Raw genomic sequence first — 26,455 nt, forward strand, 5'->3', positions numbered from 1 at the left:
GCTTGGCTAAAGCCTTGAACTAAGCAGCAAGCCCTGGCTTCTGTCCCTGCACACTGTGTTGCTCAGGACTAACTTTAACCTTTTCCTTTCAACCCTTCCATCTGCTCAGTCCTGCAGTTGCTTGTGTCAGGGACTGTCTGCACAAAGGTGAGTGTAGCTGAGGTCTTACTGCTTGGCACTTAGTTCTGCCCTGACTGTACAAAAACAGCTCTACGAGTTAGTAGGGCTACCTGCTAAGGGACTGAGTTCAGGGAAAAAGTCTTCTTTCAAAATTCATGATTTTTAACCTCTAAAATTGCAAATAAATAAAATGCTCAAAGTCATTCTGGTTATAATGGTGAGTTGCTGGAAAAAGCAAGCAAGTGACTGAAGCAATAGAAACCACAGGTGGATGCTATCAGTTGATAGTTCCCCTCTTGGCCCTGCAAGGCATCAGTGCAGCCTGTTAGGAGCATGGAAGGGACAGCCACATCACCTCCAGAATTGGGATTGTGTGCACCTTCCAGATTCATATACCAATCCTCAGGGTCTGGGACAGGGTCTTACTGTCCTTCAGAATATAACTGAGCACATTTCAGCCACCTTCTTTATTGCTTTTTTTCTTTTTAATGGCATTCTGTCAGCAGAGTTGATCTCCATGCCAAGGAAAGAACAATCTCACAGATTTATTTATTTATATGTCAAACTGTCCCAGTTCCTGTTAAATGGCTCTTGAAGCAAAATGATTAAACCCTGGAGTTTGGACCTGGATTACAGCATGGAGGGACAGCGCTAAGCTCACATGAAATTAGGGATTTCTTTGGTATAATTTTTATTTCTAAGCTCTGTGGCTGATTTTACCTTGTAAGTGAGCAGGGCTGGAAGTCAGCCCCACAGCAGCTCTGGGTATAAGCTGGCTTTTTTTCCCCTCTCTGCCAGCTCAGTCAACTCTAAATTTCATTATAATTCCAGATACGAACTTAAGAGGGAGGTTGAGCACATAAAAAAGCTCAAGATCCTGGGATGAGATGGCTGCTTAATTCCCCTCTGTGCATCATGTATGCTCAGGACACATCTGCAAACTAGGAGCCCTGCCTTCAAATGATTCTGAAATGTCAATTTTCAGTTCCTACTGCACCTTGGCTTTGCCAAATACAACTCACAGGGGCAAGAGAGACTGAATTAATGTTCCATTATTGTCAGAAAAGCATTGACTGACCTGTCAGAGCTTGGAAATGGCCGATAAGAACAGTATTGTGACTTGGAATACAGAAGTCCCTTAGTAGAAGGTTTAATAATAGCCACAGCACGCTAATTGGGAGAAAATTGCCCATTACTTGTTAATAATCTCATCAGGTCCTTAATGCCGTATGTGTTGGTATAATATCTTTTTGGGCACATTCAGCCCAATGGCCCTCAGCACTGAAAGCTGCTTTGCATTTGTAAGAGGAAGGTACTTTAATTAATGAAGTTGCATAATACAAAATGGAAAAGAAAGTCACACAGAAATAAAAGCAAATACAAATGCTTCCCAGCAGGGCTCAAAGCACCAGGTGAGTCCAGGCACTTTATTCTAATTGCATCAATTAAACAGGTGCTGCAAAATTAGATGATCCATATTAATTGTAGGTCAAACTTACCCAAAGCCTGGGAGTCCCATGACTCTTACTCAATTCATAGTGTGAAGCCTTAAAGGGGAAAACTAAAAAGAGATATGGATTGTTGCAGGGACTGCAGATCTACAACCCTAGCACTTTTCACAGCCCCAGAGCTGAACCAGCAGAAAGGCTCATCCACCTGCATGCAGCATCAGTGGCTTCACTTAAAAGCTTTGATCTGCAGAGGGAGCAAAGGTCTTCAAGAATTTGCCTACTTGAACTCCAATACCTGTGTGCTTGCTGGCTGAATAAAAGCTCCGTAAGATCCCACGTACATTGGGATAGGACAAGTGTTGTGAGTATATATAGTCCTTACGGCAATCTGCTTTCAGCTTGCAGGTAGATAGAGTTTAGTGGTCTCTGTTTAACCCCTCAGGGAGGAGCTTCACACCTTAAGCTTTCTCAAAAATGATCACTTGCTCTTGATAAAAACCCAGAGGCAGCTCCAGTTCAAGCATACCAGCAAATCTGTAGCATATGTAGAGAAAAGCATATATATAAAAACCACTTCTGAGAGACTGCTTTGCTATGATAGCATCCCTACTCGCTCTGCAACAGGGTAGCCACCCCTTCAATAGTACATTTTGGTCCTGGTTTTATAAGAGGAAGTCACCGTGCTTTCGCAGCTGATATCAGATACAAGGCTGCATGAAGCCAATAATCAATATGAAGCGGTTTGCTCCAGAGAGGTTATGAGCACCAAATATTTCAGAACAGATTCAAAGGCATTAAACATCATGAGTCACATCACCTTTTGCACCATGTCTGCAGGTCCTAGTGATTTATATAATTCTCTTCAACAAGCCATGAGAGCAGGGTACCATTTAATCTTCTGCTCCACATGAGCATTAATTCCTCTACTAAGTGGGTTTAAAAGGAGTAATCATTCTGCACAAGTGTGAGGGGGCAGCTAGAGATGCACGCAGTGCCCAGAAGAGCCCAAATTTGGCTTCTGGGCCTCAAACGCAGTTACCTTGCAAAGTGGAAAGCGTTGAACCTTGGCTCAACCACTTTCTTCCCAATTTGAAACCATGGACAAAAATAACCTGACAGCAACTGCATGCTAATGGAATTGAGAGGAAAAATTGATCTAGACAGATCAGATTACTTGCTAGTCAGAATTCCTTGGAATTACACCGTGCTTAAATAGAAACATTTTCCAGCAAGGCTACAAATCCACTTATTTTAAGACTTCTCTTCTAAAAACCCCTATTCTTCACTCATCCTTATCCCAAAAAACTTTTCCTCTTCTGTAATTTTTCCTCTTTTGTTACCCAGATCAGTAACAGCTACATCCCCACTCAGAATTAATAAATTAATACCTTCCTGGGCTCACTATTGCTATAAAAACTACGTAGCTAACCCTTACATTTAAGCGTAGGAATCTACATTTTTTGCTGAAGGACTTAAAGTAATTAAAGACAGCTTCCTGATTGATCTAGGCATACAGAAGCTACATCAAGGTACCAACTTTTGCCTTCCTGCTCTTCTGTTACTGGCATGTAACGTGCAATGCATTGCAAGCAAAGCATATTAATGTCTTTTATACAAGATCACTTTCAAGACTTCTATTCCCCTCCCCCTCTGATCCATAATTAGGAAAAAAGAGGTTAGAAAAGTATTAACAATTTTGTAGTAGCAGATCATTCACTGTCAACGTTTAATGTTATACTGAAATTTCCAGAAGATGGAAAAAAAAAGAATAAAGTTAGTGTAGTGCACTTATAACAGCAGAGAAACTTAAAAATATTTGTCTCCTTATAGGACGGAAAGGTTATGGTTTTTAGAAGGATTTTTTCCCCCACTGTCCTTCTACACAGCTTTCTATTCCAATATACTTCAGAATTTAGAATTATGTCCTAATTTGTTCCCTAAATGTCATTTTTACTGCATTCAAACCTTGGAAGGTGTTCAAGTCAGGAAAATAATAAAAGAAAGCACTTATAGTTATCTCTAGCAGAAGATAAGTCCGCAACCAACTCCTCAAAGACAGACCGTTATGTCCACGGGAAGTTAATGGGACTCTGCAGGGGAACAAAGGCTCCTCTGGACAGCAAGGCAAGCATGCCACCATGCATGTGATGGAAAAGCACCGTTCGGTACTGGCCCTTGGTTAAGAAAAAGCCATCCCATCAAGCTTTGATTTATTATTTATCCCACTATAAGCATAGCAGCATCTCTCTGCAGTTTAAATCTGCATTTAGCTGCAGGGAAAGACACCAAAATACCTCACCAGATAATCAATACTGCTGCAATAAGACATACTTATTCCACAGACTGACATGAAATCACCTAGATTATCCTGTGTGGTCTGTGCACGAGCATGTACAAGTTTATTTTGCCCCAGTTCAGGCACCCAGGTGCAGAGTTATTGGCCCATCCCAAGCATTTAGGTCACCAGGAACGCAGTCTCGGTTTTGCAGCTCATTGAAAGGACACAGATATTCACCAGGTAGGGTACAATCCTGGCATGTCTCCTGTACTGGAAATAATGGTCGTGCATTAGAAGGGAAATGCTACTTACGCTGTGCAAAAGCTCCCCATGGAAAAAAAAAAAAAAAAAAAAAGGATTTTCTTCCAATATTCCAATAGGACACGTGACCTGGACACTAAATGAGTTGTATTTCCAGAACTGCCTCTGACCTGCAGAAGGACCCTGAGCAAATCCCTTAAATTCCTTGTGCAGCAGCTTCCTTCCTCTCCCAGTCTCTACCCATCAGCTCTACTTAAACCACAAGCTGGCAGGCCTGATGTCTCTACCTCACTCCATTTTTAGATGACCCACAGGGGAACTATCATCCAAATTCCAACTCCGTAAGGAAGAAATCTTTAAAGTTTCCACCATACCTGAAAAAAAAAACTACAAGTGAATGCTTCTATTCCCAGCTGCTTTATTCACATCCTTAGAGGCAATCTTTGTCCCAAGGTACAATGTGGTAAGAATTAAGGTTAATTCCACCGAATTACACCAATGTATAACCAGGCTCAGAATCGGGGAGTTTGAGTTTAGTTCTACCCTAGGAAACATCAGGCATAATTCCACTGAGGCCAGTATAATTAAAGTATTATAAAAATAGCATGAGGATGTAAGAGAGACCCTGAGGTTGTAAAAAGCACAGGAAATTGAAGAATTCAGAAGAATATCTTAATACATGGACAGGGAGCATGGGGGCTGGAATTAATGTGGGTAGGGCCTTGTTGGAAGACAGCGGGCAGAAGCAAGAAGTGGTATTTTTTTGTACAGACCTACCAATGTGGGGCAAATTCATTTATGGAAGTAGGTGGAGCAACTCTGAAGCCAGTGGGGAAATCTCATTAGACAGCAGTGCAACCAGGCTCTCGACCCGGCCACCAGTTTTGTTGTGAAAACTCTTATCAGATACCAGCTTCATTTTTCCTCTCTGCACCATCATCAGCTTTCAGCTTCCTTCCTTTTTCTCTCTCTGCTGGGTTTCTGAATCCCAGTCAATATTGCATTAGCAAATATACATTATTGGATTATATAAATTCTCTACACACAAGACATGGGAGGGTTTTTTTCTGATGAAGAGAGTGGCATTTTGACAAGAGCGTCTGCAGAGCCATTTTAATGTTTCTTAGAATTGCCATTTGAGAATAATTTTCTCCTAGTACAAAGAGGGGGAGGGAGGAAGGAAAGAAACAACTGCAGCACTGTTGATTGTGGGCATAATCTGCAGGCTGATGTCAGATCTGCTCATGCTGACCTAGATGTCCCAATGGACTTCCTAATTCATGCTGCAGATACTGCAGAGATATGGGTGGGGTTTTCTATATGGGGAGAAAAAAAAATCTACGGGAGAATGAAGAGATTTAAAGATATAACCACCCTGCCCAGCCAGAGAGCTCACAGGTCTGCTGTGCCTTGGGGAAAGTTACTTAAATTGGACCTGTACTATGCAAATTCATTTTAAAAATCATTCTAGAGATATTTTTGATTCCCATTTCATATGGTTCAAATTTAATTGGTAGCATTTAGCACACAAGGAACACAACAGAGCCTGCTTACACAGTATAGCAACCCCATACATGTGCCTTCTGCAAACAAGGACAATCTTGCCAGAGTTCTTTCAAGCATTCGTGTATTTTTTGTTGTTTGTTTTGCTTTACCCAAACGATGGTTATACAAACAAGCTGTGTGAGCATGGAGCTATCAACTAAAGCTGGCAGGTCAGGATCAGCCTGTCAGACACCAAGGTATGCACTCTCTCCAAAATATCCTTGCCCAGGACTGGCAAATTATGAGATTATGAGAATGATTAGCATCCAGTTTTTCTTGTGTGATTGACTCATTTTTTTTTTCCACATTTTGGGGTACAGAAGTGGACGGAGCATCCAGTACCTTGGGTGCAAAGCAATCACGCCTCCTTCCCCTTTATAAATATTACCCTCCTGCCACTTCACCTGGATTCTCAGTGGTGGCAACCACACAGTACAATTGCCTCCCCAAAACCCAGACTGTCTAGGCCAGATCTAGCTGTTGGTCCACTAAATCCATTGACCAATTAGCAGATTTGTCAAAAAACAAAACAAAACAAAAAAAAAAAAAAACAAACTATTCCTTTATTCCTTCAAGTTCTCAGTGTATCATTTAGCAGAGATGCAAGGTCACATTATAACACCTACTCCGGGAGACCACAGGCATAAGCACAACCCTTGTGAGGTCTTGCAGAATCTTTACAGCTGTGTTTTTACACTAAATGAGAGGGACACAAGTGTCCTTAGCTAGCCAGAAAGCTGCATTGTTTGTTTAGGGCCTGCATTTCCCAAAGTCTCCTATGCAAGTTGAACACAGCTTCTAGGCCCTTCAGCAGTAACACCTCATCAGGCCCTTCAGTAAAACAAACCAGAACCCTCAAACAAGCTCAGACTTGGCTACTCACCAGATATCCTGCCCAGGACTTAGTCCCCAGGTGATGAACCACACCAATCACTTATCTAGAGCAATTTTTGGAAGATAAAACAAGGTCTCTCCAACACAGAGTAAGGACTCCTGTGAGTAAGTGACTCCTGGCCTTAAAATCTCTTTTCCCCATCTCCCCTCAATTGCTTACTTCTATTCTATAGAGATCATATTTCTCTCCCTTCTTACCCTTCATTTTCCTGGGCTAAACAAGCAGGGATTTCACAAGTTTAAGACTTCAGCTTCCCCATAGAGCCAGATCTCTGTTCCCCTGATTTACTTCATTGCCCTTCTCTGAACTTTTTGCGTTTGGTTTATGGGGTGAAATGAAAGCAGTACACCATGAATATCAGTGACTGCAGGGCACGGTGCAGAATTTGTCAGCACAAAGTCCCATCAGTTTCAAAAGGCACCGAATGAAGTTTTTAGCCCTCTAGGAACTCAACTGACAGCCAAAGGCATTGCCAGTAAAGATATGAGCAGGTAAGCAGAGTTTGCTCTTTCTCCCTCAGGCAATGTCAAGTTCCCATTCCTCACTCCCTGGATTGCATGGTTCTAACTGGAACACCTTTTTTATTTTTTTAATTTATTTATTTTTACTTATTTATTTTTACATTTCCACTGATACCACAAGACCCTAAACAAGCACAGATTTGCACCAATGCAGAGGCATTGCACAGCTTTCAGAGCAGCAGGGTCAGGCACAGAGCTTGGTGTTTGTTTTCCCCCACAGAATGCCACTTGCTGACACTCGGGACTGATCCGAGTCCATGAGAATTTCTTGGCAGGACCGTGTGGTGTTAATAACTGCGCAGCGCTAATTATAATAACTAATGGGCTGACACCACGCTGCTTTTGTGTTCCAAGTAAATTCTACCATCACTGTGGTTTTAGTGCACATAAATCCACATTGTTTTCAGAGACAAAACAATGCAGAGTGCAAGCAAAGAAACAAATCCACAGTAAAATATAATGAGGGGAAAAAAAGAGTAAATACTAATAGCAAGTCCCCAGCATCAAATAAAAAACATTCCTTAAGAGCAAACAGAATATCTTTACAAGCTTAAGCACTGCAGGAGCACTGTTATTCAGCATAGTTTATTGTGATAGATGTCTGCTGAGATGCTGCTGGAGTGATACAGCAGGTATAAAACATGGTCAGAGTAAACCAAACTGCTTCTCCAGCCTTCTCGCTTTCTGGGCCTTAGATGAAGTATTTTGAAAATTAGAGCTATAATGATGATTGCAATTAAAGCAGCTGAGGTGATTGCTCACTGCCTCTAGGATTGAACCAGGTTATTTCTGATGTCTGGATTTCTGGAGCCTCAGAGAGCGATGTTTTATTCCTTTATAGCTAAATAATGGTAATTAAAATCTTCCTCATCTTTATTTTTAATGTAGTTGATTGCTGATTTTGTGTGTGGGGAAAAAAATGGGCAGGATTATGAAAAATGTATTTGTTCCTAGGTGCAGCAAAGTCTTTTTAGCAGGAATAATTATTTTTAAAAAGTGCAATGTTCTGATCAGCCCCATGTTCTAATCCAGTGTGCAAATTGCCATCGAAAACATATGGTGGGAGCAGATGGGAGGGAGCTTCCTGCAAGCCACAGGAGGAGAGGGGGGGAACACCTAGAAATAAAGTTATTGACAATTTTCACCTATGAACCAGCTCAAAAAACAGACCAAAAGCCACAATAGCAAGAGGCAAGAAGGCATCCACAGATGGATGAGCAAGCAGAAATTGCATCTGGGAGCATGGAGAATGGTGTGGTCCATGAAGCCCGCTCTCAGGCACATCAGGATCTTATGAAATGCAGAGGACTTCTGGGCTTTGCTGTGCTCGGTGGAAGCAGAGTGCTCTCATACCTGCAGCAGCAACTTCTCCTAAAGCAGCCAGTGTTGTTCTTGTGCTAACGTAACCAGCTGCCTCCCATCTTTGTGTCCCATCCCCCCCCCCCCCCCAGATTGCTTTTTTTTTTTTTCTGGTCCTAGATTTCAGCTGCATAAAAAATTTAGGGATCATTCTGGCAAAAGCATCTTCCCTTCTGCTGGCTGATACTGTAAAAGCAATGAAGCGGAAGGCTGCAGATCCATTAACCCACTGCTGGGCACAGAAACTCAGTTATGCCAGGTCTCAGACAAGTCCCTCCATGCCAAGTGCCAGATCTCAAGGACACATTTAGACCCACTGCTGAGTCTCCAGGAGCTTTTACAATGATGTCAGAGGGAAACAGGAAGAATGAGAACTAATGCAATGAGAAAGAAGGTGACTAAGTGGTGGAGTTGGGAACGAACACAAGATTCCCTTACTTCTAAGGTCAGTGCTCTGGTTATCGAGTTGTACTGCCTCTGACTCATTTACACGTACACCCAAATTAGCAGAACGCCATGGGATCTGCGGACTGACACTTCACAATAAGTGAATCTTATAAATAGGCACCCTAAAGATATGCACATCACAGACTCCCTCCATCAATCTCGCCACAAAGGAAGATAAGGTTTGAAATCATCTGCCCAGGAACTTTTCTTTGCCTTGTCTCCTCATTTTGGCAGCTCTCCTCCTGGAGAGGATTACATCATGGCTGGAGCCTTTGGCCATCAGCATGGGAGCAAGCGTCCCAGAGATCTGAAAGCCTGCAATACCTCTTAGCAGTGCCTCTGAAGATGCAGTCTGTTCCCTCAGACGAGAATTAATAGCCTTATTGGCAGGATGACTCAGGGAGCTGTAGTTGGGCATGTCTCGTCTCCCTGCATTTGCAATGAGATTTCCCTGATTTATTTTATCTGCAGTAATTAAGGCAGCCTTTTCCCCCACCACCACTACAGCGTGAAGATTTAAAAATAACACAAGAAACAGCAGTAGGCTAGACGAACAAGTCAGCAAGAAAATCTCTCCAGGCAGTCAGAATTTCTGCTGCTTAGGAGCCCTCCTTGAGTGTAAGGCAGCAGGGCAGAGCCCACTGCAGTGGGGTCAGGAGGGCAGGGGGACCTGATCCTACAAGTGCAGCTGGCCCCAACCAGCACTGATTTTGACTGCAGTGCCTTGTCATACTAAGGACTGAGCCCTTTCTGCAACAATTGAAAAAGCAACAAGGAAACTGCCTTCTAAAAAGGCACACACGTAGGTATGAATTTCTGCAGTATTATGAGGGGTTTGTCCTTGTAGAGGAGGGGACGCTCCCTCCGAGGTTGCTTGATGCTGGGAAACCAGAGATGCTGCAGCAGCTACTGATTTGCTCTGTGCTTTGGGGAAAATCCCTTTCTCATCTTCGCAGCCCTGTTTGGAATACGAAACGCAGCACTAACGTGACCAAGCTGCCTGCCTCCCCTGCAGACACCCACTCGGAACAAGGCTGCTCAGGTGCAGCCTCCGCTGCAAGGGCCCCAGCAGGGATCTCATTAGAGAAAACCCAGCCCAGGAGGGTGCACCCTGCTCTCCTCCAGACTTCTAAGAAGCAATGAGGTGAAGTAAAGCCCTGAAAGATCCCCATCCAGAGGGCACTGCAGTTGTGCAGAGTTTTACACTGCACTTAATCCCAGCAGTAATTTTAACCCTCTGCGTGCTTTTCTGCACCGTATGCAATTTGGTGATGGGCTCATAGCCTTAAGGCTACAAATCACATCAGTAACTTGGACATCTATCAAGGCTTTATAAAATGTTCTGCAGGGCTGGATCCTACAAGGACAAACACGCATGCTTGTACTTTTTTTTGCCTTGGAGATGGGTTCAGGATTCGTTGCTCTCAGCCTTTCCCCTCCACCCCCCTGTGAATTAATTTCTGCAACTTTCTTCACTATAAAAAAGTCTTTCAGGCACTCAAGAACTCAGCTAATTATGAGAAAGAACCACGCTGCAATCTCTTGTGCTAATGAAGGATTTTGTAATTTTCTGGAACTCTGCTGCGAACAATTGCAGTACTTGCTCCCTATCTGGTATTAAAATAAAAAAATCACATTCCTGGATAAGTACCCACTGAAACACACACTTGCTTAATGCTGCTAGTCAAGGTTAGGCAGACTGTAATAAAAATATAATCACCAGGACCCTCAACAGTAAGTACAAAATGAAAGAGCACAGGCTCACAAGTAACACTGCCTCTTACTCTGCTCTGCCTGGCTGCTATTTCACATCCAGGAGCAAACTGCATCCAGCCCTCCTTCCTTGGAGGGCTTGCCTTAGTTTTCATACTGATTTCAGATATATCTAAAGCATCTCCAGGAAAGAAATGATTTATAAGGCTCGTTACCAACTCCTCCATTCTGTGGGGCTGATTCTTCTCTGAGCTGCAGCTTGTGCTGTCATTTACACCAAAGCAATGTGCCATGGTACTAATCTAGTTCCATTTACTCCCTCTGCCTACACAGGGTGAATTACTTGGTAGAGGGGAAGGACAGCAATGCCGCCTCCAGACTTGATCAGCTTCACCTGAGCAGCTCATGACTTTTAACAACTTTTTGGCTCGCTGCATCCCCTTAGAAGACGCGCATCCTATTGACATGACAGATGCTACTGAAAGTGTGTGTGCAGCAAGTCACAGGAAAAGAGACAACTTCACACCATTTCAGCTTGTACTGACTCAGCAGCCAAAGCACTCTTTGCTCTATTTATTGTGCATTGCTCTGAAGTGCAAATTTAAGTAGTGTGTTAGCTACACAGGCCATCAGTTTTCTTGCTTCAAGGCAGAGTTGCCAGGAAGGAAGTGCCCACTTTAATAAAATTAGGTACAAATCTACATGCAGTGCCTGAAGGTCTGTTTGTCTGCAAAACAGAAGCAACAAATCAGATGCATAAGTGGAGTTTGATCCTTGCCTAAATGGTTATTTCTAAGCATGGAGCCATCCCAGAATTGAAAGCCTGTGTTTTTATTCTAAACACCCAGAAGCACCTGTAGAGCAGAGAGCAATCTGGAACTAAAAAGAGGAGCTGGATAATAAATAGCTTGGTTAAATTATTTCAATAGAAGCATTCGTAACAAGGATCTCTGGGTTGCATTTCATTAGTCATCAGCTAAATATGGATTAAAGTAGTGGCAAGCTAAAAAGATGCCCAGTATGTCATCAAGCAATCTCACAGGCTGCTGGAGGATTATTATCCATTCATTACAGTAATTAGCTTGATACGTACAATAACTCAATATCTGCACATACATTACAACTGTAGAAGATAAGTGCCTGCTTTCTCTTCTCTTTTCTTTGGCTCTGCAGGTATCCTTGCACGTTAATTGAAACAACACAACACAACCTGCTTCACTTCTAATACTTCCCATCGCTAAATAGGAATCTGCTGGTATAAACTGATGAAAGTCCCTCGTGTTCAGCAGAGCAGCGCTGGCTGACGCCAGCCAAAGAAGTGCTCGTCTATATTTAGCCACAAGATGCAAAAGCAGTAGGTAAGGCAGCTAGGAGATTTATACTCAGCCATCTGCAAAGCATCATACAATTTTTATAGCATCGATCCAAGGCTGAGCCCCCTTTAGTACCCTTCCCCCGAGCTCACTAAATTCTTTCAGGTTTTACAGTGTTTTTAATTTGTACACTGCAAAAGCACAAATGCTTTCCATGAAAGCTGTAACACACGGACTAACATTTTCTGACATCACTAATGATGAAGTGAAACATTGTCCCAAACTCAAGGGAACAACAGCCTCCAGGTCTCATTTCAAATTCCCATTACAAGCCTTCAATTAATTTCCTGGAATCCTTTTCTCCCTCCCAAGCCTGACACAATAGCAGGAGTTAGGCCACTTACTGAAAAATATGCCATTGTAGCTTATGCAGCTGTGAAACCTTTGATGGCAGCATTAATCTGTGTGCAAGGGAGACAGAGATATGATGAAGAACACATCCACTGAAAAGTGGAGCAGACACACCGGGCTGTCAAAAAAAATACCCCTTAACTGAAAGGGATTAGGGGGCCAAATTAGGAATACCTCTCTAATCCTGTTGCCTTGAAAAGCACTTGAAGGCACCCTGCACTTTCCAAGCATAGCTTCTGGCTGAAAAGCTCAGGGTACCAGACAAGTAGCTCACTGCTGCTGGTGGTGCAGAGCTCACAGGGATGTTTTGCTGAAGAATTAAGTACTAGACAGAATTTAACAGTTGGTATTTAGAGCTTTGGACCATTCCTGCATTGTTATATCCAAAGACAATGACCATGTTAATAGCTGAGGTTAATTGGACAGCACCAATTAACTTTAGTTGATGGTCTGGCACTCACATCCTGGGATCCAAGAAGATGAAAAAAAAGAACATGGGTTGTCTGATCTGCATTTGAAAATGCACATTTTGGCTTAGAAATCTGGGCATGTAAAAATGGAGCTTCATGGCAGTGACATTCAAGTCATTAAGAGGTGAGATTTGTGCCTCCAATTTAGACTCTTGCATTTGAAAAACAGCCTTGTTTATACCTGGGACTAACATAAATCAAAGGATAAAAGATATCCTTGGCATTTCGTTGTTTTGTTCCCCCCATGGCCAAATGAAATTAAACCCAAGTCATTTATTCACAATATGTTCATCTACAGAATCTATTTATTATAACAATTACACCAGAGATTATAGTGCAACAAATCTAGTGCGTTATTAAAGCCTACAGGTTTGCAATTTCCATAAATACCATACCAACGCATATTGTGGGGATATTCATTGGGGTTGTCACCGGTGTTCTTTTTCATGTCAAAGTCTATGTATTGGGATCTTTGCAAAATCTGATGAGGAAGTATGAGGGGAAAGGGAAGACAGATCTCTGGCAGCACTGCTGGCTAGGATGCGACATTGTGGCTTCCACTGGATGGAAATGTCAGATCTTCTTTATATATCCAAAGAGATGCTATGGGGATGGGTTAGCTAGTACAAAACCCACCTTCAACTATTCTGCCTATCTGGGGATCCCAGTCAGTGTTTTTCAAGAGGTGAATATCAGGTCATTCCAGAGAACCTGCTAAAAGCTGTTAAGCATGTATCAGAAACATGGAAACCTCACACAAATCTTCAGCCACTGAGTAAAATCCTATTTTGCAGAATGCCACACGTTCATAAAGGAAGAGGCAAGTGCTGAGATTAGGTTCTTATCTTCAAAAAAAAAAAAGTCACAATAAAGTATTGGTATGCTGGGAATATAGAACAGAAAATGGAACAAGATAAAAAAGATTAAATATTTAAAAACATTGAGATTCCTTTAGATTACGCTGAAAAAATATTTGTGGGGTAATGATTTACATTCTAGGCAAGCCAAAGGCTAAACAAAATATAGACTTATACTTTGCACCAATATTTAATACTTATTTCTATTTCGCATAGCACAATTCAGACATGATCCTGGACTATATGCAAGCCACATGATTATGAGTTTTAATGTATTTTCTTATCCATTTATCTTCTAACTAAAGCAAGTTGTTATATAACCTTACCCAATATCCCATAAAAGGGATACAAAACAGATGCAAAAGATTTATATATATATATATAAATCAGAGTATTTAAAAAGAAAAAAAACTGGGCTTGCTTTGTCTTTCAAACATGTAATCTTAAGTCCTTATTTAATACGATACAACAAAGGCAAACACTTTACTGTGAGTTGCTCCTACATATGGTATTGCATGAGCCATTTGGTAGGGATGCTCACAACAACACATTTAAACCCAGCTCTTTGCATCCTTCTGGTTTAGAGTACCTCCAGGAATTCACTATTTTAATCCCCTAATTTAACTGCCTGTCACATTTTACCAGCAGGTTTGATTGATTACATTTGCTTTGTTTTAATGAGCTCAGATGTGATAAAGAGATCTAAAAGCATAACTAAATATTTATAATTCATTCATAGCGCATACACATACCCACTACACACAGAGCAGCAGGTTTACAAATACGGACACAAAAAATCAACATCTAGAACTAAGATTCACAGCATATGCAAGCCTTCACACCTGACCACAACTTGAAAGCTACACTTTCTTCCTCTTGAAATAAGCTTTAGGAGGAGGATCCATTTATTAATTAGAGTAATTACTGTCAGATAATGCATTCTATCTACACTCAGGTGAGCAAGAGTTTTCAAATTGAAGGTTGCCACATATGAAATCTATGCCTATCATTGATTATTGTTGAAACTTTTGTCAACATAAATACAGACCAGCAAATGGCTAAGAGATATTATTATTTTTAAGTGAATGTATTGGTAAAAAGATAGAACAATGAGCAGCAAGCACACAAAAAAAATCACAAGTAAATTGGTCAATTTATGGCAGCACATGCAACTTTCCCTTTATGCTAATTGCAGCAATGCAGAAACAGTATTTGAACAATTTTTTCAATGATCGGATCAGCAAAATGCCCAGGAACAGCCACCTGACGCTCACTTTATCAAAAGGAAATGGCTACAAGTAAAACAAATTATTAAGTGACAAATCCTTATGGTGCCAGAACTAAATGAGAATGATTGAATACATGTGGGCACAGAGGGCAACAGCCAGAATGAGATAATTAGGTATTGCTACACTCTCATCTGGGGGGAATCCATTTTCCTTCTCCACTGAGTAGCAGTCTCCATTGCTGATCAAATTAGTAAATTCCATTAAATATTTCCAACCCCTGTTGGCCAAGTAATGATGATACCTGTCAAAGATAGCCCAGAGTCACCACAAGCCAGGACTAGGCAGAAGAGCACCAGCTAACCTGCTTTTCTGCCACATCCCCATCTATCCATTTGCCACCTACCCTGAGTTCCTGCATCTGCTTTATCTCAAAGTTATAGGCAGTGACACAACCCTATCCCATTTCTTCTTCCCCAACACAAGTAGAAGCACTGGCACAGAAACAAATGCACACAAAAACCAAGTGAATATTTAGGATATCAACATGCCATGCTCACTCCCCACATCCCTCCTATCCATAAACAAAAAGTACTTTCCTCCCCAGTGAAATCAAGCAAGCTTCCTCGCATCCCCTGCATGCTAAGCCCATAACAGAAGAGCTGACATTACAAATTTACCCCACATAACCTGCACATGCACAGAAACCCAAAGCCCCCGCGGCCTGCTAAGATAATGCATTAATGTATGGGATCCTTGTTAGGAGCCTGCAGCAGGGATGCACGCCCCTATCAATTATACATCCCCAGCACTGAGCAGGCATCAAATGCAGAGGTTACTCGAGTGCCTGTGCTGAGCATCTGCACGCAGATTTGCTGTCCCTCCACAGGGGACGGAAGCCCAGAGCAGCATTTTCTACCTGAGCAATTTCCCTTCACCTATACAAACATGTCCTGATGCTGTAAAACATAAATGTTTTACTGCATAAGTGAGTCAGAGCTCTAGAAAGAGGCAGTCACGCAATATGCCAGAGCCACTTAATCCAGACAGGCCTGCTTTTACCCTAGGAAACCCTGCTTGCTTTTTAAGTGTCAAAGTTTGCTTTTTCAATGCACTTGCATATTTTCCTCAAGTTTGACTTGTGTAACGTGAGCTCATACATTAAGCAAACCCTAAGGAATAAATCCCACCAGGATGTGATGATCTACACACGCAGCCCTCATCGCCATTGGGTTGGGACACCAGACGGTAACGAAGAGATTATGAGTTTAGGGAAGAGCTACTTTTATTCCACAAATGAGGAACTGGCACAGGAAAATGATGCAGGGAAAGCCAAGGCCCAGAATGAGCCATCAAAGTCATCACTGAGTCTGCGACAGAGCCAAGAACATAGACTTGGCAAGAAGACCCAGATCTATACAAGGAGGAGCCCTTCCAAGTTAAATTTCCATTTGTGTTATTAATAAAAAACCTCTTAGCAAACAACTAGAAGAAAAATTGATTCCATCCTCCAGCAGAGTAAAATCTAATCAAGTTACACAAGGTGACATCTCCAGTAGCCAAGCATTTGATTACGAGGATGGGTGTTTAATTAAAATGGCTGTGTACGGCATCTGTAACACTGCAGCTTGAGAGAAGAGCTTCTGATCAGATCTTGGTGGTCAAAATAACCTTCACTGACATTTCTTCTAAAGCCCAATCCCAGTCCAACACAGAAATAACGTGAAAGGACGGTGCGTTTAGTAAGCTCTTTGTTGCCACTTGAAAAGGCTTGGGAATGTCCTCTCAAAAGCCAAGTTAAGTGAGCAAGTGGCAGTGTTTTAAATCTGATTTTTGTTTTGTCTGCTTTGTCTTTTTTTTTTTTTTATTATTATTGGGAGCAATAGGGACTGTCCTATAGCAATACCCGTAATTATAACAGTCAGATGTCCAGGGCTTAAGATAAGACTACTCCAGAGCCCTCTGAGCAAGTGCTCAGCTTCCAGTGCTCCTTCCCAATGTACAATCCCTGACAGAGAATCTAGGTATAGTGCTGGTGCCATTGAAATTTAAAAGATGACCACTAATTTTACACCAGTAGTTGCAAACCCAGCCCACGCGAGCCTTCTGAAAAGGTCTGGGTCCCACTGCGATATACCAAAACCTCGTACCGATCTCTCTCCAGACAGCATTATGCTGTAGAAAGCTCAACCAAGCTCATTCAACCCCCGTGCACTGCTGATTAAAGTCACTGAAGAAGCTACAAACCTTGAAATCCATCTTTTCCTCCCCTTCTCACATTGATTACATTGCTTGCTCGCATTTTAGCAGCTCCTTATATGAGCAGTAGGTTATAAACTCACCAGGATTATGAGTTTACCCCACTCATGCACATTGCAGGTACCTTTGCCATGGCCCCAGCAGTGCCTGACAGTATAAAGGGAGACTAAAAAGGGTACAACAAAGGATGGGAGGCATCTCACAATGAGGGTAACATCATTAGGATGAGGTTTGCTCTGGTCTTACTGCCATGAGCGGGTATCTGATCCCACAGGATAAGAAATCAAAGGCAGCCATCCGTGGCACCAGCCACAACCCTGTCAGCTATAGCAAGTCACATGCTTTCATCAGACTTCCCAAAAGATTAGTTTTCCATTGGAAAACTACAAATCTTTTGATCAAAAATAAAGCAGTAAGAGTCCTGAGGAAAAAAGCCTAGGAGCTAGCTCAGCTATACATCATCTCTGACATCTTGACCTAAATAAGACATCCCCTATAGACTTAATGAGGATATAATTGCATCATGCACAGAGACACAAAAGGGAGCCTTTCAGAGCTGCAGAAATGACTGTCCCCAGGCTAGGCTGATGCTAATGCAGGAAACCTTCCTCATTGACCAGATTAGTTCGGATGATACCAAATTTCTCTGATGAGCCCCCAAACGCTCAGACTAAAAGCAACGTTTCCCCTGGAACCCCTCATTCACAGGGCAGCTGGGTTCTTTGGTGAGGAACAAAGCAAGATGTTTCTTGCTGCCTCCTAAGAGCACTACTTTGCTGCTGCAACAGCTCGGTCCTGATGCTGAGCTGCCACACCAGAAGCAGCAGCAAGCTTCCAGCTTCACCACGTTCATTCCTCTGATCTCCAGCAAGCACTGAAACTACAAAATGGAAAATTCCTGCTTTTGTAAGCAGTTTAGGACTGCTTTGCAATCTTGTCTGATGCAGGAGTGGCTACAGCTAGAAGCAGAGACTACTTTCTTGTGTTTTAATTTCAAAAACAAAGATTTTCTTCAAAACATTCCCAGTCTGAAATACCCTGTTCATTATCACAGCAGCGCTCTTAAAGATTTTAAAAGTAAAATTAAAAAAAAAGAAAAATGATGACTTAAGTAACATTTGATAAAAGAATGCTTTGAAATGAAACTTCTCAGCTCTAGCTGAAGCTTTCATGTTCCACAGCTGCAGAAGTAACGAGCCCCTAAATAACGGTATGGGAAGCATCACGGTGAACTCCCAGAGCAGTTCCCACTGTCTACTTCGTGATCGCAATTAAAAGTCTTGCTCTAGCAACTTAGGAGCTGGCACTTAGAGTACTTCCATAGAAATGTTTTACAGGATTAAATGATAAGATTAATGGGCTTGTCTTTGACTAAGAAAATGGAATCCGCAACAGTCATTGAAACAAGCATAACAGCATTTCTGCAGCTATGCAAAGTAAAACAAAATTAGAAAGTAACTGGCTGTAGTCCAAAATTAAAAATTGTTTTAATGAACGCAAAAATAAAATTTATAATCACATCCAAAGGATGTACTTAGCATGAAAAGTAACTACAGAAACATCTTTAAAATGGTAATCATTTGTTATAGGTTTGTCAACCAACAGATGAAGCTTTTTTGTATACAGAGTGTTTTTTGTTGTTTAGTTAGGTGGAATTGCTCAGGACTCACCACTCATACTCAGGAGGAAGTTATATAAGATATGAAAACAACCATTCTGTAAACAACATTTACTTTCATTACAGCTCCTCAACATCGCACCGGTTTAACTGAAGACAAATGGAAGAAGCCCAGGAACAAAAGGATGTGAGGATGGTTTTGTTCTCATCCTGCTTTCTCCTCCTTACCTATATTTCACATTGCTCAGAATACCACAGGGACCTGCCTTGGACATGCTTCACAGTGGTGGGCTTTCCTGGAAAACACCTGGTTCCAGAACTGAAATACAATTGGAAGAGTGCATGAAGCACCCTTCTAAATGGATGAGGGTGAAGGTGCTACTGGGGTACTGAGTAGATAGCTTACACTGGCTTGATTCGAGCTGGAGGACAGCTGTAAATCAGGGCTGCTGCTGACCCCTTGCCAGAAAAACCACAGAGCGTCCTAGGGAGGCTGTACAACAAGCAGCAATCCTCTGCTTCTAGTATTATCACATCCGTGTATTGCAGAGATGCAAGTACAGCCTTACTTTTAATTGTCTATGTTTTTTTTCTGAATTAGGACTTTTAGGAGATGGTCTGGCCTTGCTCACTCCTATTTCACAGGAAATAAAGTTACAGCACACAATACTGCGCAGCTGCAAATTAATGAAACATCATGCATAAAATATGAAAAATTCATCTCCTAATTACTAATGCACCTTTACTATTTATAATGATGGCAGGATTTCTTCTGGAAAGGCAATTCATTCCGCCAGCTATACATTAAGGCACTGGGGAGAGCAAAATGCCACGCCATCACTTTTCAGGCACGCATATGATGGTGAAATTGGAGCATAAACCTGAATGGTGAGCTACCCACTACGTTTCACCCCACATATTCTGAACTTCAAGACCCCCATTCCCTCTTAACCTTTGTTGCCAAGTCTCTCTAGGGGCACTGCTTGTGACATTAAACTTCGTGAGCTCCATTATCCAAAGGTCAGCAAATCCCAGCTGATATTGCTTCGCGCATTAGGACACTGAAAGTTCTGATTGTTTTGGGAGAGTGATATTTCCATTTGTCAGATGTTAGAGAAATAAATCAGTGTGGCATGTCTCCGCAGAGAAAAAATACTAAAGTTTAGCTGCTTTCACAAATCTATTTTAATTCTTTAAAGTGCCTTATCCTAACTGGGAGCCTCCACGGATCTCAGCCATTCACATTCCAGGACAATATTTACCTAAAGGAGTTTAACAGTAATGCATGATTAATGTCCATATATCCTGCCTTTCAGCTGTGTTGGGATAGAAGAACAACCTATAGATGATAAAACAAATCTCCTCTGAAGGACACAGCAACATACATTACTTCATAAATACCATTGGGTGACTCCACTTTTCTTAATAAGCAATTCTGCTTCTGCAGCCTTGGCTCCTCATGCATTTTTTAAAAGCTCCCATCCTCCTCCTTCTGTTCTCCACATGTCTCCAAAATTACTTTCCAAACGCAATTAATGAGTGCATTAATTGTTATTACGACTTCAGATATTTTTTGGAATATTTGCTTAGGCATACAAAAGACAAAAATTGCATCCCCTTCGCGATTACCTCCAGTCTCCTTGCATTGCTTTCACTTCCCTGAGTCTCATTAAACCAAAGGTTCATTTATTTTAGCAGGTGTAACTGTTGCTTTTCTGCAGCGTAGCAGAACTGCACTTGCTTCCGCCAGCTAAAGTTTGACCCCCGAAACACATTAAAGAAAAACAGGAGGCTTCCACATGCATCGAGTCCCAGCTTCATCTGTTCTGTACCGGTGGCTATGGTGAAAGACTCTGCAGTTTGGCGCACGAGAACAGAATTTCAGCCAAAAATATTTCCCCTCTCGACCCAGGGACAGGAAGCGTATCCTCCTCTCCTTAGTCATATTAGCAAGGGCAGAATGTAATCTTCTGTCTGCCTCGTGGCAAAGCATGCTGAAATCCTTTTAGCAAAGCAAAGGGAAGAAAGGACATAAAGACAGCTTTAAATTTTATATTTCGTTCTACAATGTGAAGTGAAGGAAATGGAAGAATCACAGATATTACTTCAGGGCACAATAGTTACATTATGCTGACCACTGCAGAGTAAAGAAAGGCAGGCAGAAACACCAGCCTCTTTGTTCTAAGCCAACAACAGCCCATGCTTTGGAGGCTTATTTTATCTTACTGTGAGATCATTCACAGTCCTGGAGATACTTAATTTCTTTCTCTAATTTATTTTACTGGCTACAGAAGCACAAATGTGCAAGTAAGATGTTCAAATATAATAGCTACTGCTATACTGACTTTAAACAAGGACAATTTTCTTGGCTGTGTACTCTGGGGACAAGCAGGGTATTTTCCTCCAGGCACCAAAGGTAGGAAATCTTTGCTAAAGACAAAAAAAAAAATAAATCATTGGGAATAGCTCCCCCTCACTCACCTGATTTTAAAATATTCCATGAGAAAGCATCTAATACGTTGCAAAAGAAATTCTGGCCTGCTCAACTTGGGCCTATACTTCAGTTCTTTGGGTTTCAGTTGGACAAAAAGTTTAGCAGAGGTTTGTTTGATTCAGCCAGCTCCCAAAGCTGTATAATTTCCCTGTGTAGCTACTGTTGGGAGGATGAGTCATGCAGGAAGAGAACTCATTTTCCCCTAAGTCTTCACTTTTGATGGTCTGATATGAAAGGTTTTGCTATTTAATTATGGAAAAAAGTTTACTGCTGTCTTGCAAGATCACATAGCTCTGATGTATTCACCTTTGATTTTTTTTCCTTCGCCAGAAGAAACAGGACAATATTCAAGATTAACTTGCAGCCTTTTCTACTTACATCCTCAAGGCTTAAAAACACATAATCGATCTACAGTCATGCTTAACCTTTCCTGAAGGCTTTACAAAAAACAGGACAAACATTGATTAATGATGCTTTACAGCAGTCCTGGATTACATGGGAAAGAGGAAAAAATGAATGAACAGCTTATTCAAGAGCCCAGTGTATGTAAAAAAAAATAATATATATATATATACACACACACACACAGAATCCCCTTCCTTGCTATCATGTGTCAGATGTTTCTGGTGCTCAAAACACACAAGTGGGGCTAGACCTATCAGCAGTTAGCCATTTCCCTGCAAAAAGCAGAATTTCAGCTGCATTTGATGAGCTGCACACACCCAAGCAGCTGTCTCACCCGATCAGTGGATATATATCCTCCTAAAAATACAAAGACATTAAAGTCTTGCCTTTTTCCCTGATTATTAACCATGTGGGAGGGTCAGCAGCGTATAATGTGTTTTATTGATTTACAGGGGGTTGCGGGCAGCTCTGAGGAAGCTGGGAGCCAGCTGCGTTCTCCTCTACTTCTGTGCTGTGCAAGCCTTTATTAGAGAAAATTAAATACCACCCTGCTGTAATGCAGGGGCTGCTGCGCTTGCACAACTTGCTGATTTTTGGCTGATACCCATGGCTTGGCCTGGCAAAAATAACAGCGTGAACTGCTACTACATCAGCTGAACAGCCAGGGCTCTATAGCTAGGGGCAAGAACGAGTCATATCCTCTGTGCTTTGGAGACAGGACTTCAAGTATGCCTTCACCAAGGGGTTATGTATTTGTTCTTTGGCAGGCTCTTGTTTTTTTCACAAAAAGAGCTGAGAAGAGTAAGAGAGAACATGCTTGTCTTTAAGCAAAAGAGTAGTTTAGTGAAACAGGTTCACTAAAATCAAGGACTCCTAATACTGAAGTCTAGATTTCATTATATGCAATTATGAGTGATAGTAATGTTAAAATTCCAAACAAAACAACAAGCTTCTGCCTTGCTGTGCTGATAAAAACTGTCACCATCAGTCCCAAAAAGCTGAAAACTCTGTATCCATTAACACCTTTGATATACCTGGTGCTAATACCCAAACATCTAGGTGCTTGTGACAGTAAATACCATCTTTAGCACCAATCCTGCATGCCAGAGAGCCATTTAAGCCCTTGGGAGAATCCTATATTTTTGCAGGACCACAACTTGCAGAATGATTTTAAAGAGATTTGCAGAGCAATAGCTTGTTTGGGCAAGGCAGTGTTTTGCCACTATCGTGTAATGGGTTTCATCTCCAAGATCACCACCTTTCCTAAACATAGCATTTTTCTGAGCCCAATTAAAAATAATATTTATGGCCTTCCTCAGCCACTCTCTTGAGAATTCCCAAGAGAGTGGCATGTCATTTAGTCATTTAATAAACGTTTAATGAGTTCACTTCAGCTTTGTATTGTGCAAATGAGCTTTTTTATGGAAGAAAAGTATCGTAAGAGCAACCTCACTGCCACAGCTTGGCTCCCTGGGCAGGGAGCTGCTGGCCTTGCTGTGAGGCTCTACATTATGTGAGTTAACGGTGACAAGAAACAGGTACTGTTCATCATCACTTACTGATGAACAGCTTGTTGGCGGTGTGATAACAGATCAGTTACAGCATCTCTTCCTGCGCTGGCATCTCCATATTGCACATTTTGAGCTTGTGATCCTTGGAGAAGCTGCTCAGAAACCTGCTTGCTCTCTTCAGGTCTAGCACCAGGCTGTACCTTCAACATCAGCTCCCACTGAAAGGCATCTGATGGATGAAATTAGTTTCCTGGCCTCACTCCAGCCTTGAAATGGTAAGTGCTTTCATCCACAAAAGCCACAACAATAATTGGCCCTTTTGTGTTGGCTGGGAGCACACAGACCAAGTCACCTCCTTTTTCCCTCCTAAAGGTCAGCCAAAAAAAATGCTGCTGGGGAACAGCACAAGAGAAGGACCTTGTCCTCCACCTGCACCCAGCCTGAGACCAGAGGTATTGCCAGCCCCAAATCCTCCATCTGCCACCCCCACTTCTCCCTTTTTCAGCCACATCACTCCTCAGTCATCCCAAACAAGGGGGAAGATGCAGCTCTGTTATCTATATAGTAAACTGCAGGGGTATAAAGCAGACCAAGACCAAAGAAACTCAGTTCTCCCTCTTTTCTATTCAAAGTTACCAGGCAGGTCGCATGTAAAATCCCTCGTTGCTGTTATTTATAGTAGCTGTACAAGGACACCGCAGGAGGATACTGCGGGAAGTTACCAACACTTCCTCCAGTTTTTTCATAAATCCTCTTTGTTTCATGCACACATGTACCCTCCCTGCAGCGCCGAGCTCTTGCAGTGACATTAGCCCCAATTAGCTGCAGCAATGTCTCACACAAGCCTAGAGGACGTGATATTTAAGTTGATTCACTGATCCCAGAGTCCTGGCCAAATAAGAATGAATCAGTTTACAGATAAGTAGCCAGCTAAAGATGAGCTTTTTTGTCTCAGGCAAAGACGTCAGATAACACTCAAGTATGTCCAGCATGGAGTTGTGCCTCAGAACTGACTATCCCAGGGAGATGTGACAGTATTTGACAAGAAACAACAAACCTTTGTAAAAAAAAAAAAAAAAAACTAGCAGAGGAATTACAGTGACAAACCATAACATGAAAAAAATCTTCCTCTGAAATATAATTGCATTCTCTGCCTTTGGATGAAAGCCTATTTCCAAGCAATGATCTGTCTGCTTTGATATTCTGAGTTTGAAGCAGAAATTGTCTAGTGACAAAAGTGATTTAATACAAGGAGCCAATTTCCATCATTCCTGCTAATAACGCACATATGCAGGAAGTGGAAGTTGTCAGACCAACGTAAACACATCAAAGATGCACGAAAAAAAAAAGCAAAAACACTTTGTTTACCTGGTGCTGAGAGCACAATACCCTTACAACTACTTTGCAGCTACCCTGTAATGCTCTTACACTACCATCAACTAAATGTAAGTTGGTCCTTAATAGACAAGTGCCTTGGATTGACCGATATAAAAACTAGCAAATGCAGAGATAGAACAAGAAATATGCTATATCTTAGAGTAGGTAGAGCTGTGTAAAACACCCAAGCTTAACATGCAGCAAACTTAAGAGCTGGAGTCTCACCAGGTGTTATCAATACTTTAAGAAAAAAACTTCCAATGTGCACAGAGATTAGACATTTTCCACTGAAAGAGTTGGTAAGAAAAAAAATATTTGAGTTCTTACAGGTATAAATATTCACCAAGGGAGAGCAGAGCACCAAAATACTACCTAAGGCAACTGTGCCTTTGAAAAAAGATCCCTTTTGTACCTACATGACACAAGGAACTTTAAAGTGAATTTTAGCTGTAAGAAATAACTCATGAAAACTTGATCCCTCACCTGATGGGAAGATCTGGTCTCACCAAAGAGAATCAAATACACACAAGGAAAGCAAGAGACAGCCTGATGTGTAACCTTACTATGCACATACAGCTCCTAACTTGGCTAAGGGGATACTCATCTCAGTGCAGAGATCCCACATGCTGTCAAAGAGCTACTGAAAAGCCACATAAGACCAGAAAGAAACAGGTTTAAGTCAAAGCAGCTATCATCTACTTGTAAGGCATTTCATTGAATCAGGTTTTGTTCAGCAGCATAGTATTAAATCAGCAAGAAGAGGTTTGCATTTTATTTCTGAGCACGTAAGAACATGGAGTTATCCTGCGTTAATCAACTCCCAGCCTACACACGACACTTTTTACATGATTTTAAGGAGTCTATTTTCAGTTCCGGAAAAAAAGCCCATTTGATATAGTTAAAAGGCATTGTTTTGTCAGCTCTCAAACGTGTGAGATTTAGCTAGGCAAAATGCCAACTACTGATGCTTCCAGGCAAAGCCATCTATTTAGCACCATGATAAAGAACTTACTGATGCTCCTGAACTTTGCTCTTCGATTTTTTGTGGGTTTCTTTTTTTTTTTTTTTTTAAATCACTCTCTCAAGTCTGGCTACGCTCTTCCTCCAGAAAACTGAATCCAGTTCACGCTGTATAAAACTGGTGTGACAGATTGGAGCAGCAGAATGGTGGAGCTGCCATTCAGAGATGTAAAGTCGCATTTATTTTCAGCTGACTCCAACCTTTCTGCAGTTAAGCCTTCCTTCCTCTGTTTTCAGTATGCAATGCTGAGCTTTTACTATCAATAATGCAAAAGGTGCAAATAAAGCAGAAGCTGGCCAAGAACAGCCATAGGCTGATACATTAAACTGCAGATTTACTACACCTCTGACATCCACACATCTTTTTACAGCCATTTTTTGGCCTATTGCTATGATGAAAATACAAAAAATGTTCAAATATAGTGCTGCAAAAAGAAGTGCTGAAGCTGGACAACGCAGAACAGACAGAAAGTGGAAAGAACAGGAGTTTCACTCATTTCCAACCCCTTTCTTAAAATGGTGGAAGAACTTGGAAAAAGAGTTCACAACCACCATCATCTCCTGTATGTCCTTACCAGTGTTCAACTACCATGATCTTACAAGAGCTAGAGTTTATGTTCATAAATACCACCACTAAGAGACAGTACTAAGGCCACATGCTTTCAGCTGGTATAGAGATCAAAGCCTTGATTTCATTTCAGGCTGCCCAGTAAGGGAGCTCTGGTCTTTGCAGGAAAACCGAAAGCTTCAGAACTCAACAGCTCGTGTACATTAGGCCCCTCCTGGAAATTCATTCTGAATGAAAGAATATTAACAAAGTCCTCTTTAAAATTGTTTTTGGCCAAATCACTCTGGTTTATTTTTTTCTCAAATGATATTTGTTTAAATCTATTCTGCAATAACT

At 41.6% G+C, this 26,455-nt stretch overlaps 1 long non-coding RNA gene across 4 annotated transcripts in view; it reads right to left on the bottom strand.

Annotated features, from left to right (window-relative positions):
- The window catches only part of LOC119713503 (uncharacterized), a 151,686-nt gene that overhangs the window by 110,223 nt on the left and 15,008 nt on the right, over positions 1–26,455 (bottom strand). The window contains exon 3 of one of the 4 annotated variants that reach the window (XR_005260731.2): positions 13,964–15,171. The exons of 2 other annotated variants lie outside the window; for them this stretch is intronic. This is a non-coding gene — a long non-coding RNA (uncharacterized lncRNA). Of the gene's footprint in view, positions 1–13,963; positions 15,172–19,905; positions 20,747–26,455 lie in introns of those variants that run through there. One more of the 4 variants, XR_005260732.2, reaches the window with a different exon arrangement.

This window comes from Anas platyrhynchos, chromosome 23 (assembly GCF_047663525.1).
Source record: "Anas platyrhynchos isolate ZD024472 breed Pekin duck chromosome 23, IASCAAS_PekinDuck_T2T, whole genome shotgun sequence".
Lineage (NCBI taxonomy): Eukaryota > Metazoa > Chordata > Aves > Anseriformes > Anatidae > Anas > Anas platyrhynchos.